General features: G+C 45.8%; 1 long non-coding RNA gene across 1 annotated transcript in view; it reads left to right on the top strand.

The window, feature by feature from the left end:
- Nucleotides 1-14,226, top strand: part of LOC139248241 (uncharacterized) — a 50,957-nt gene that overhangs the window by 1,597 nt on the left and 35,134 nt on the right. Inside the window, exon 2 of the long non-coding RNA XR_011591019.1 lies at nucleotides 260-426. This is a non-coding gene — a long non-coding RNA (uncharacterized lncRNA). The remainder of the gene's footprint in view (nucleotides 1-259; nucleotides 427-14,226) is intronic.

The raw sequence follows: 14,226 nt of genomic DNA on the forward strand, positions 1-14,226 counted from the left end.
ATTGTGTAACCCGGGGAGGATGGGCTCAGTGAGATCACAGAGTGCCGGTTGGTCTCAGCAATAGACAGTAAATTCCGCAGTTTTGTCAAGAACTCTGGAGATTTGTGTGATGCTCCCGTGGGCTTGCAGGGGAAATGACAAACTCCAACAAGAATATTCGACCCTGAACTTTCAGTTTTATTAAGCGTCAGAAAAGTATACATTACATTCCACTTCACACCGTCAATATTTGTCTCATTTTCTGCCCTGCCAATATTAGATCTTCCGGTGAATGATGGAGTGATTGAGAAAGTTCCATAGGTGGAAGGAAATAGGGACTGTAGACTGAGGAACAACGGCACGTGAACGAGCACAGGATTGTGAGAGAACCAACCAGAGATAACCCTTCTGATTCAAAGAGCTTCCATAAATCGACAGGGGCAAAAGGTAAGAGAGAGTCCCATTGACTCAGATACACCCTGGTCTTGGGGATGGACTGGGGAGAAAGGTCAGAGAGAGTCCCATTGACTCAGAAACACGCTGGTCCTGGTGATGGACTGGGGAGAAAGGTCAGAGAGAGCCCCATTGACTCAGATACACGCTGGTCCTGGTGATGGACTGGGGAGAAAGGTCAGAGAGAGCCCCATTGACTCAGATACACACTGGTCCTGTAGACAGTACACAAAGATTACAAGGTAAGGCAGGAAATGATGGGAATGAGATTGGGAGAGTCTGACCACCGAGCACAATTATCCAGCAGGAGGTCGTGCAGTGGGACATGAAATAAGATCAATTTCTGTCTCTGAACACACAGTCGCATTGAATCATGTGTGTTTTTAGAGTAAATTAAGTCACAGTGTTGAGGTAAGTGCAGTAGAGGTTGTATACATGGACTTTCAAAAGCCATTTGATAAAGAATTACATAATGGACTTGTTTGTAAAATTGAAGCACATGGTGTTAAAGGGACAGTGGTAAATTGGATATGTAATTAGCTGAGGGACAGGGGTCAGAGAGCAGTGGTGGACCGATGTTTCTCCAACTGCGGAGAAGTTTACATTGGGTCAACCAAGTGTCGCAATTGATGCCTTTGCTTTTCTGGTTATATTTTAAATGACCTGGTCTTCGCTATCGGGAGTGGACCTTCGAGGTTTGCTGAGGACAAGAAAGTTGATGGTAGTAAATGGTGAGCAGGATCGCAGCAGACTTTAGAAAGGCACAGACAGACTGGTGAACTGGACTGAAACATGGCAGATGCAATTTATTATAGCCCAGTGTGAAGTGATACACTTTGGAAAGAACACCATGGAGAGGCAGTATAATGCAAATGATACTATTTTGAGGGGATGCAAGAGCAGAGAGACCTGGGGGAAAATATTCACAAATGTTTGAAGATGGAAGGGTAAACTGATAAGGCATTTAAGAGAGTGTATGGGATATTTCACTTTGTAAATGCAGCACTGAACATAAAAACACGGAGTTCAATGCTAACCCATTAAAAATCAGTGGTGAGGCTGGAGTATTGTGTACAATTTTGAGCAGCACACATTTGGAAGAATGACAAGGCGTTGGAGAGGGTACAGAGGAGGTTTACCAGGATGATACCCAAGACTTCAATCATGTGGAGAGATTAGATAAGTTGGGATTGTTGCCTTTAGAGCAGAAACGGTTAAGGGGAGATCCAACAGAGTTATTCAAAATTGGGAAAGATTTTTTATAGAGCAAGTTAGAAGAAATATTTCCTCTGACCAGTTGGGCGGAAAACAAAGGTCACAGTTTTAAAATAATCGGCAAAAGAACGAGAGTGGAATTAGGAGAATGTGTTTTATGCAGAGGTTTCAGATCTGAATGCACCACCTGAGAGACCGATGGAAGCAAACTACATAGGAACATTCAAAAAGCAACAAGACGTGGGTGTCATGGTACATCAGTCATTGAAGGTTGGCGTACAGGTGCAGCAGGCAGTAAAGAAAGCAAATGGCATGTTGGCCTTCATAGCGAGAGGATTCGAGTATAGGAGCAGGGCGGTCTTACTACAGTTGTACAGGGCCTTGGTGAGGCCACACCTGGAATATTGTGTACAGTTTTGGTCTCCTAATCTGAGGGAGTGCAGCGAAGATTCACCAGACTGAGTCCTGGGATGACAGGACTGACATATGAAGAAAGACTGGATCGACTAGGCTTATATTCAATGGAATGTAGAAAAATGAGAAGGGATCTCATAGAAACATGTAAAATTCTGACGGGATTGGACAGGTTAGATGCAGGAAGAATGATCCCGATGTTGGGGAAGTCCAGAACCAGGGCTCAGAGTCTAAGGATAAGGGGTAAGCCATTTAAGACCGAGATGAGGAGAAACTTCTTCACTCAGAGAGTTGTCGGCATGTGAAATTACCTTCCACAGAAAGTTGTTAGGGCCAGTTCGTTAGATATATTCGAAAGGGAGTTAGATGTGGCCCTCACGGCTAAAGGGATCAAGGGGTATGGAGAGAAAGCAGGAATGGGGTTCTGAAATGCATGATCAGTCATGATCATATTGAATGGTGGTGCAGGCTCGAAGGGCCAAATAACCTACTCCTGCACCTATTTTCTATGTTTCTGTGTAACCCGGGGACGATGGACCCAGTGAGATCAGACAGTGTGTAACCCGGGGAGGATGGGCCCAGTGAGATCAGCCAGCATGTAACCAGGGGAGGATGGGCCCAGTGAGATCAGACAGTGTGTAACCCGGGGACAATGGGCCCAGTGAGAGCAGACAGTGTGTAACTCGGGGGCCCAGTGAGATCAGACAGTGTGTAACCCGGGGACGATGGGCCCAGTGAGATCAGACAGTGTGTAACCCGGGGGCCCAGTGAGAGCAGACAGTGTGTAACTCGGGGGCCCAGTGAGATCAGACAGTGTGTAACCCGGGGGCCCAGTGAGATCAGACAGTGTGTAACCCGGGGGCCCAGTGAGATCAGACAGTGTGTAACCTGGGGGCCCAGTGAGATTAGACAGTGTGTAACCCGGGAGCTCAGTGCGATCCTGCATCTGAGCCAATTTTGGATCCAACTTGCCACTTTGCCCTGGATCCCATGGGCTTTTACTTTCGTGACCAGTCTGATATGTTGGACCCTATCAAAAGCTATGCTGAAATCTATATACATTACATTACATGCACTGCCCTCATCGATCCTCCTAGTTACCTCCTCGAAAAATTTGATCAATTTAGTCAGACACGACTTCCCTTAACAAATCCATGCTGACTGTCCTTGATTAATCCATGTCTTTCCAAATGAAGATTTATCCTGTCCCTCAAATGGCCAATTCCTGCTCCTATTGCTTATGTTCTTATATGAGTGTGAGTTTCACTCTGTATCTATCTGTCTCTGGTCTGTGAGTGAGAGTTCATTCTGTATCCATCTGTCTCTGGTATGTGCGTATATGCTTTTCTCTGTATCTGTTATGGGAGTCTGGGTTTTATTCTTTACTTGTTATGTTCTGATATGTTAGTGAGTGTCCTACCCTATAACTGCAAGTTACTGTTTAATTGGAAGTTGCTTTTTCTTGGGGGTATCTGTCAGTTTCAGGTATGGGCGAGACGTTATAACCCTGATCCAGTCAATAACTGGTAAGTGAGGATGGTCTTTACTCTATCTGTCAGTATCTGTTATGTGAGTGTGGGTTTTACTTTGTACATGTCACTTTCTGGTATGTGATTGGGTGCTTGATTCTGCAACTGTTAATTTCAAGTTAGTGAGCTAGTAATTTACACTATGTATCTTTCGCTAGAACACGAATGTGGCATTTACTCTGTATCTGTCAGTATCCAAGTGTCGGTTTTATTTTACCTGTCAGTTTCTGATATGTGAGATTCAATTTTATTTTGTATCTGCGTTTCTGGTATGGGAGTATTGGTGGAGATAAGAAATAATAAGGAAAATAAGTCACTGGTAGGAGTGGTCTATAGGCCCCCTAACAGTAGCTGCACTGAAGCACAGACTATAAATGAAGAAATAATGGAGGCTTGTAATAAAGGTACGGCAATAATCATGGGTGATTTTAATCTTAATATTGATCGATAAATCAAATTGGAAAATATAGCCTTGAGGAAGAGTTCATAGAGTGTATTCGGGATGGTTTCTGAGAACAATACGTTGTGGAACCAACGAGGGAGCAGACTATTTTAGATTTGATAATATGTAACGAGACTGGATGAATTAATAATCTCCTAGTAAAGGATCCCCTTGGGAAGAGTGATCATAGCATGTTAGAATTTAAAATTCAGTTTGAGGGTGAGAATCTCAAACTAGTGTCCTGAACTTAAATAAAGGCAATTACAAAGGTATGAAGGCAGAGTTGGCTAAAGTGGACTGGGAAAATAGACTAAAGGGTAAGATGATAGATGAGCAGTGGCAAACATTTAAGGAGATATTTCATATCTCTCAACAAATATATATTCCAGTGAGAAAGAAGGACTCTTAAGAGAAGGATTGAAACATAGAAAATAGGTGCAGGAGTCGGCCATTCGGCCCTGCAAGCCTGCACCACCATTGGATAAGATCATGGCTGATCATTCCCTCAGTACCCCTTTCCTGCTTTCTCTCCATACCCCTTGATCCCCTTAGCCGTAAGGGCCATATCTAACTCCCTCTTGAATATATCCAATGAACTGGCATCAACAACTCACTGCAGCAGGGAATTCCACAGGTTAACAACTCTGAGTGAAGAAGTTTCTCCTCATCTCAGTCCGAAATGGCCTACCCCTTATCCTAAGACTATGTCCGCTGGTTCTGGACTTCCACAACATCGGGAGCAATCTACTCGCATCTAACCTGTTTCGTCCCATCAGAATCTTGTATGTTTCTATGACATCCCCTCTCATCCTTCTAAACTCCAATGTATAAAGGCCCAGTTGATCCAGTCTCTCCTCATATGTCAGTCCAGCCATTCCGGGAATCAGTCTGGTGAACCTTCGCTGCACTCCCTCAATAGCAAGAACGTCCTTCCTCAGATTAGGAGACCAAAACTGAACACATTGGCCCCAAGTTTCCACATGATTTGCTCCTGATTTTTAGGAGCAACTGGTGTAGAACGGAGTATCTTAGAAATCGGAATTCTCGTCATTTAGTTTGCTCCAGTTCTCGTCAGTTAGAACAGTTTCACTTTGGAACATAATTTTTTTTTCAAAAAGGGGGCGTGTCCGGCCACTTACGCCTGTTTTCAAAGTTTTGTGAGTGAAAACTTACTCCAAACTAACTTAGAATGGAGTAAGTGAAGATTTTTGTATGCTCGAAAAAACCTCGTCTACACTTTAGAAAATCAGGCGTAGGTTACAAATCAGGCGTAGGTTACAAATCAGGCGTAGGTTACAAATCAGGCGTAGGGAGGGGGGGGGGTTTAAAGGGAAGTTTACAAACATTAAACACTTCAGTTTTACAAATAAAGAGCCATCATCAATAATAAATGATAAATACATCAATAAATCAACCAATAAATCAATCAAAAAAAAATTAAGAAGAAATAATTTTTTAAAAAATCAATAAATAAAACATTTTCTACTTACCGACTGCAGCACCGGGAGCCCTCCAACAGCGTGCTGGGATTCCCCCCTCAGTGTGTCTCTGTCAGTATCTCTATCTCTCTGTCTGTGCGTTTCTCATTCTCTGTCTGTCAGTGTGTGTGTTTCTGACAGCGAGGGGAGGGAGAGAGGGGGGGAGCAGGGGGAGGGGGGGAGCAGGGGGAGGGGGGGAGCAGGGGGAGAGGGATGGGGGACAAGGGGGGAGGGATGGGGGACAAGGGGGGAGGGATGGGGGACAAGGGGGGAGGGATGGGGGACAAGGGGGGAGGGATGGGGGACAAGGGATGGGGGACAAGGGATGGGGGACAAGGGGGAGGGATGGAGAAGGGGAGATGGGGGGGGAAAGGAGATGGGGGGGGAAAGGAGATGGGGGGGGGAAAGGAGATGGGGGGGGAAAGGAGATGGGGGGGGAAAGGAGATGGGGGGGGAAAGGAGATGGGGGGGAAAGGAGATGGGGGGGGAAAGGAGATGGGGGGGGAAAGGAGATGGGGGGGAAGGAGATGGGGGGGGAAGGAGATGGGGGGGGGAAAGGAGATGGGGGGGGAAAGGAGATGGGGGGGGAAAGGAGATGGGGGGGGGAAAGGAGATGGGGGGGGAAAGGAGATGGGGGGGGAAAGGAGATGGGGGGGGAAAGGAGATGGGGGGGGAAAGGAGATGGGGGGGGAAAGGAGATGGGGGGGAAAGGAGATGGGGGGGAAAGGAGATGGGGGGGGAAAGGAGATGGGGGGAAAGGAGATGGGGGGGAAAGGGGAAAGGAGATGGGGGGGGAAAGGAGATGGGGGGGAAAGGAGATGGGGGGGAAAGGAGATGGGGGGGAAAGGAGATGGGGGGAAAGGAGATGGGGGGGAAAGGAGATGGGGGGAAAGAATGTGGGGGGGGGGAGGAAAGGAGATGGGGGGGGGAGGAAAGGAGATGGGGGGGGGAGGAAAGGAGTTGGGGGGGAGGGGGGGGGGAGAAAGGAAGGACAAGGGGGAGAGAGGCTGAACGGGCCGGGCCCGAGACTTCGGGCATGGCCCGTCCCCAGCACCAGATTTACAGGTAGGTGGCGTTGGGTCGGATCGGGGGGCTGGTGGGAGAGAGGTCGGTTCGGTTCGGGGGAAGGGAGAGGTCAGGTCTTGGGGAGGGAGGTCAGGTCGGATCCAGTCCGGGGGGGGCCGGGGAGGGAGGGAGCGGGTGTCGGGTCCAGTCCGGGGGGGTGGGGGGAAGAGCGGGTGTCGGGGGGCGGGGTGGGGGGGGAGCTGGTGTCGGGTCCGGTCCGGGGGGTGGGGGGGGGGAGCGGGTGTCGGGGGCGGGGTTGGGGGGGGGGGAGCGGGTATCGGGTCCGGTCCGGGGGGTGGGGGGGAAGCGGGTGTCGGGTCCGATCCGGAGGCGGGAAGCGGGAGTCGAGTCGGGTCGGGAGGAAGCAGGAGCTGGCCGTGGGAGGAGCCTTATTCACGCAGCCCCAGTGAGGCCATTCGGCCAGGGCTAGGGGCTGCGTGCTTCGGCACCTCCCACACAGTTTCGGGCGCCTAGAAACTAGCAAAGGACGACTATAAAAATAATAAAGAGAGAAGATAGATTACGAGAGTAAACTAGCAAGAATTATAAAAACAGACAGTAAGAGCTTCTACAGGTATAGCTACAGTAAAAGTTGGTCTCTTAGACAATGAGACTGGGGAGTTAATAATAAGAAACAGAGAAATGGCAGAGACTTGGAACAAATATTTTGTATTGCTTTTCATGGTAGAAGACACTAAAATAACTGATAATCAAGGGGCTATTTGGAGGGGGTAAACTTAAAGCAATCATGATCACTAGATAAAAAGTACTAGGCTAATTAATGGGTGTAAAGGTGGACAAGTCCCCTGGACCTGATGGCCTGCATTCTAAGGTCTTAAAAGGCATGGATGCTGAGATATTGGATGCATTGATTGTAACCTACCAAAATTGCCTGGATTCTGGAGAGGTCCCATCAAATTGGTAAACCGCAAACATAATGCCCCTATTTAAAAAAAGGAGGGAGACAGAAAGCAGGAAACTATAGACCAGTTAGCCGAACTTCAGTCATTGGGAAAATGCTGCAGTCCATTATTAAGGAAGCAATAGCAGGACATTTAGAAAATTATAATACAGTCAAGCAGAGTCAACATGGTTTTATGAAAGGGAAATCATGTTTGACAGATTTCCTGGAGTTCTTTGAGAATTTAATGAGCAGGTTAGATAAAGGGAAACCAGTAGATGCTGTGTACAATGTATTTGCATTTCCAGTCGACATTCGGTAAGGTGCTACATAAAAGGTCACTGCACAAGATAAAGCGCTCAGGGGGTTAGGGGTAATATATCAGCATGCATAGAGGATTGGCTAAAGAACAGAGTCAGGATAAACGGGTCATTTTCAGGGTGGCAAACTATAACCGTAACTGCTGGGGTGCCATGGGGATCAATTGCTGGGGCCTCAACTATTTACAATCTATATTAATGCCTTGGATAAAGGGACCGAGTGTAATGTAGTCAAATTGCTGATGACACACAGATAGGTGGGAAAGCTAGTTGTGATGAGGTGGCAAAGAATCTGCAAAGGGATATAATCTAAGTGACTGGGCAAACAGTTGGCAGATGAAGTATAATGTTTGAAAATGTACGGTTATCCACTTTGGTAGAAAAAATTAAAAAAGGGAATCTAGAACTGGGGGCATAGTTTCAGAATAAGGGGTTGCTCATTTAAAACGGAAATGAGGAGGACTTTCTTCTCTGAGGGTCATGAGACTTTGCAATTATCTGCCCCAGAGAGCTGTGGCGGCTGGGTCATTGAATATATTTAAGGTGGAGATAAACAGATTTTTGAATGATAAGGGAGTCAAGGGTTATAGGGAGCGAGCAGGGAAGTGGAGTTGAGGCCAAGACCAGATCAGCCATGATGTTATTTAATGGCGGAGCAGGCTCGAGGGGCCAAATGGTCTGCTCCTGCTCCTATTTCTTATGTTCTTATGTATCTATCTCTGTGCCTGTCCGTGTCTGGTATGCAAGTAGAGGCTTTATTCTGAACATTTTGGTTTCTTGTATAGGAGAGTTTTTTTTACCCTCTACCTTGCAATTACTGATAAGTAAGTGTGTGCTTAATCTGTATCTGTCAGTCTCTGATCTGGGAGTGTGGGGTTTTCTCTGTACCTGTTAGTATCTGGTATGTAAGTGTAGGTTTCACACTGCATCTGTCTATCTCTGATATGCCAATGTGGCTTTTACTCTGTACCTCTCAGTGTCGGATATGAGAGTGTGGGTTTTATTCTGGACCTGTCAATTTCTGTTACTTGAGTGTTAGTTTCACTCTGTATCTTTCAATCTCTGGTGTGTAAGTGTGGGTTTACTCTGTATCTGTCCACCTCTGTTATGTGAATGCGGGTTCTACTCTATACTCATCGTTTTTCAGTATGTTAGTACTGATTCACAGTGGACCAGTCAATGTCCATTCTAACTGTCAATTTCTGCTGTGGAAGAGAGGGCTTAATCCTAATTTGTCCGTTTCTAGTACGCGAGTGTGGGCTTTCGTCTTTATCTGTCAGTCTCTGGTGTGTGACTGTTTTTTCTTCCTTCTATCTGTCAGCTTCTGGGATGAGTGTGGATTTTATTTCATACCTGTCAGCCTACTGTATGTGAGTGTGTGTTTCACTCTGTATCTGTCTGTCTCGGGTTTGTGAGTATGGTCTTTTCTCTGTATCTGTCAGTTTATGTTATGAGACTCTGGGTTTTATTCTGTACATGTCATGTTCTGATATGTGAGTGTGGGGGTTACTCTGTACCTGTCAGTTTCTGTTATGGGAGTGTGAAAAGCAGAATATTTATTAAAAGGTGAGAGACTAGTCAATGCTGTTATTGTGAGGGATTTGAACGTCTCAGTAAACACATCACAGAAAGTTAATGTGCAGGAACAGGAAGCAATTAGGAAGGTAAAAGTTTTGAGCCTATACCCTTGGAGATGAGAAGAATGAGAGGTGATCTCAATGAAACATCAGATTCTGAGGGGGATTTACAGGGTAGATGCTGAGAGGCTGCTTCTCCTGGCTGGGGTGTAGAACTAGGAGCGATAGACTCACGATAAGGGCTCGGCCATTTAGGACTGAGATGAGGAGACACTTGTTCACTCAGAGGAGTGTGAATCTTTGGAATTCTTTACCGCAGAGGGCAGCGGATGCTCAGTCGATGACTGTATTAGAGACTGAGATCGGGAGATTTTTGGGCACTAAGGGTTATGGGGATAAGGTGGGTAAATGGAGCTGAGATAGAAGTTCAGTTCAGATATTATTGAAAGATGGAGCTGACTCAAGGGGCTGTATGACCTATTCCTGCTCTTATTTCTTATTGTATTTTAGCTGTCGCTCTCTGGGTTGTGAGTGTGAGTTTTAATCTGTATCTGTTGGACTCATATATATGAGTGTGGATTTACTCCAGCTGTCAGTCCCCGGTAAGTGAGTGTGGGTTTAAATTGTACTTGTCAGTTTGAATGTGATATTTCATCGGTACCGATCAGTTTCTGGTATGTGAGTGTGGGGTTTAATATATACCTATCAGTTTCTGGTATGAGAGTGAGGGGTTTATTCTGTACCTGTCTGTTTATTGTATATGAGTGTCGGGTTTAATCTGTACCTTTCAGTCTCTGGTCTGTGAATGTGTGTTTTAATCTGTACAAGTAAGTTTCAGGTATGTGAGTATGGATTGTTTCTGTACTGTCAGTTTCTGGTACATAAGTGTGGGTTTTAATCTGTACATATCCGTTTCTGGTAGATGAGTGTGCTGCTTAATCTGCACCTGTCAGTTTCTGGTATATGAATGTTGATTTAATTTGTACTTGTCAGTTTCTGGTATGTGGGTGTGGAGTTTATTCTGTTACCTTGCATTGTGCGCACACACCCTGAGAATGGCCTCTCCCATCCCCCACTGTCAGGTTTTGGTATGTGTGTTGAGGTTTAATCTGTGCCTCTCAGTTTCTGCTATGTTGGTCTGGGTTTAAACTGTACCTATTTGTTCCTGCTACTTGATTGTGTGTTTTAGATTGTACCTCTCAGTTCCTGCTATGTAAGTTTGGAATTTACTCTGTATCTGCCCGTCTCTGGTATGTGAATGTGAGTATCAATTTTACATTTACCTGCATTTCTCTGATATGTGAGTGAAGATTTTGCCTTCTACCTGTCATTTTTCTGATTTGTGCGTGTGGGTTTTACTCTGCCCCTATCAGTTTCTGCAATGCAAGTACCAATTTTACTTACTACCTTTCAGTTTTTGGATATGTGCACATGGGATTTACACTTTACCTGTCACGAGGGAGTGGGAGTGTTTGCTGGGACCGTGCAGAAGTCAATATCTGACAGAAACAGTCCGAGATTAGTTTAATTAGAGTCAAACACTCTGTCACTGAGAGTAACACCGAACGCCCCTGAGCTGCAAGATTGCAGAGAGTACACTAGGCAGGCGAGGGTTAAATGTGGGACATTGTTTCTCTCACTCTCTGACACTGTCCCGCAGAGTGAATTTAATAATGTGTCTGTCTCTGGTACAATATCAGTGAGAGGAGACTGCATCTTCTGTCTCTCCAGTGAGAACTTTCAGAATAAAACAGGACTTCACAGATCAGTCTAGAACTGAGACTGTGCATGTCTTTATGTGTCTCACCGCCCAATCTCGCACTCTCCTATCTCTCGCTCAGCCCTCTCCCCTCTCTCTGTTTCTATCCGCTCTCTCTTGTACTGTTTGTGAAGGCCGGATACTGTTATTTATCGTGATGTGGAAACACTGATGGAAGTGCAAGACTGATAATGTCTCTGTTTCTCTCTGGTGCAATACGTGAAGGTGTGGCACTGTTACTGAGCGTATTATGGAGACACTGATACAAAGTGTAAAACTGATATTGTATCTGTCTCTGTGTCTTTTCCGCTGGTGCTGTACATTAATGTGTGATAATATTATTGAGCGTAATATGGAGACACAGTTCGGTAGTTTAAGATTGATACTGTGTCTGTCTCTCTGCCGCTCTCTCTGATAGCCATCTCTGGGTGTTGAGTATGGGATGGATAGGGCACCAGTTACTCTTATATGTCCCTCATTTTCAGAGGAGAGAGAGACAGAGAGAGGCTGCAGGGACAGTGAGCTCATAATTTGTATTTTCATGTTAGTCAAACATATTTCTGCATTAGAACAATAACAACTTAAAAGCAGATATGGGTTAAGCCAGCCACAGCTGTGATTGGCTCCTGCCCCTGAATCTGGGAACAGACACTGTGAGGAGCGCCGGCCTCAGAGTGTTTAACACTTACTGAGCTGGGAAACTACAACTGACCCGAGAATCGGCAGCACAGCCGAGCGGAGAGGAAAACCTGTGCTGGGAACTGTAAATCTGGGAACAGTTTGTGCTGTGAATGTGCAGATTTCAACATTGTGTGAGCGAGTGTATGTTGAAGGGACGGGCGGGTTAGACTAATGTCACTGTGTTTGTGTGTCCGCTCTCATCGCCGGATTTCAGAGTCCCTCTTGTGTAAAATTCAAAGATTTCCCCGTCACAGGATCGCCCTGCTGCCCTGCTCAGGCCTGAAGTGGGAATGAAACAGAAAGTTTGATTTGATTTCAAATTTCAGTCAAAAAACAGAGAAAATATCCGCGATCGGCTGAGAGAGCACGACCAGTGCAGCAATGAAACGGGTTTAAATCGAAATTGCTGCCTTCAATTCAGATTAAACTTTCTCACCAGGAAACATCCCGGTCTTCGGGACAGAAAGAGGCCAGTCTGGGAATCTGGAGGGCCTGAGTTGAATTGGAATCGGAGAGTTAGTTAGGAGAGCTGGTCTCCTAAAGTGAGGAAGGACGTTCTTGCTATTTAGGGAGTGCAGCGAAGGTTCACCAGACTGATTCCCGGGATGGCTGGACTGACATATGAGGAGAGACTGGATCAACTGGGCCTTTATATATTGGAGTTTAGAAGAATGAGAGGAAATCTCATAGAAACATACAAGATTAACATAGAAACATAGAAAAGAGGTGCAGGAGTAGGTCATTCGGCCCTTCAATGAGTTCATGGCTGAACATGCAACCTCAGTACCCCATTTCTGCATTCTCGCCATTCTCCTTGATCCCCTGAGTAGTAAGGACTATATTTAACTCCTTTTTGAATATATTTAGTGAATTGGCCTCAACAACTTTCTGTGGTAGAGAATTCCACAGGTTCACCACTCTCTGGGTGAAGAAGTTTCTCCTCATCGCGGTCCTAAATGGCTTACCCCTTATCCTTAGACTGTGACCCCTGGTTCTGGACTTCCCCAACATTGGGAACATTCTTCCTGCATCTAACCTGTCTAAACCCGTCAGAATTTTAAACGTTTCTATGAGATCCTCTCTCATTCTTCTGAACTCCAGTGAATACAAGCCCAGTTGATCCAGTCTTTCTTGATATGTCAGTCCCGCCATCCCGGGAATCAGTCTGGTGAACCTTCGCTGCACTCCCTCAATACCAAGAATGTCCTTCCTCAAGTTAGGAGACCAAAACTGTACACAATACTCCAGGTGTGGCCTCACCAAGGCCCTGTACAACTGTAGCAATACCTCCCTGCCCCTGTACTCAAATCCCCTCTCTATGAAGGCCAACATGCCATTTGCTTTCTTAACCGCCTGCTGTACCTGCATGCCAACCTTCAATGACTGATGTACCATGACACCCAGGTCTCGTTGCACTTCCCCTTTTCCTAATCTGTCACCATTCAGATAATAGTCTGTCTCTCTGTTTTTACCACCAAAGTGGATAACCTCACATTTATCCACATTATACTTCATCTGCCATGCATTTGCCCACTCACCTAACCTATCCAAGTCACTCTGCAGCCTCATAGCATCCTCCTCGCAGCTCACACTGCCACCCAATTTAGTGTCATCCGCAAATTTGGAGATAGTACATTTAATCCCCTCGTGCAAATCATTAATGTACAATGTAAACAGTTGGGGCCCCAGCACAGAAGCTTGCGGTACCCCACTAGTCACTGCCTGCCATTCTGAAAAGTCCCCATTTACTCCTACTCTTTGCTTCCTATCTGACAACCAGTTCTCAATCCATGTCAGCACACTACCCCCAATCCCATGTGCTTTAACTTTGCACATTAATCTCTTGTGTGGGACCTTGTCGAAAGCCTTCTGAAAGTCCAAATATACCACATCAACTGGTTCTCCCTTGTCCACTCTACTGGAAACATCCTCAAACAATTCCAGAAGATTTGTCAAGCATGATTTCCCTTTCACAAATCCATGCTGACTTGGACCTATCATGTCACCTCTTTCCAAATGCGCTGCTATGATATCCTTAATAATTGATTCCATCATTTTACCCACTACTGAGGTCAGGCTGACTGGTCTATAATTCCCTGTTTTCTCTCTCCCTCCTTTTTTAAAAAGTGGGGTTACATTGGCTACCCTCCACTTGATAGGAACTGATCCAGAGTCAATGGAATGTTGGAAAATGACTGTCAATGCATCCGCTTTTTCCAAGGCCACCTCCTTAAGTACTCTGGGATGCAGTCCATCAGGCCCTGGGGATTTATCGGCCTTCAATCCAATCAATTTCCCCAACACAATTTCCCAACTAATCAGGATTTCCCTCAGTTCCTCCTTCTTACTAGACTCTCTGACCCCTTTTATATCCGGAAGATTGTTCGTGTCCTCCTTAGTGAATACCGAACTA

The sequence above is a fragment of the Pristiophorus japonicus genome, unplaced genomic scaffold, assembly GCF_044704955.1.
Source record: "Pristiophorus japonicus isolate sPriJap1 unplaced genomic scaffold, sPriJap1.hap1 HAP1_SCAFFOLD_29, whole genome shotgun sequence".
In the NCBI taxonomy this organism is placed as follows: Eukaryota; Metazoa; Chordata; class Chondrichthyes; family Pristiophoridae; genus Pristiophorus; species Pristiophorus japonicus.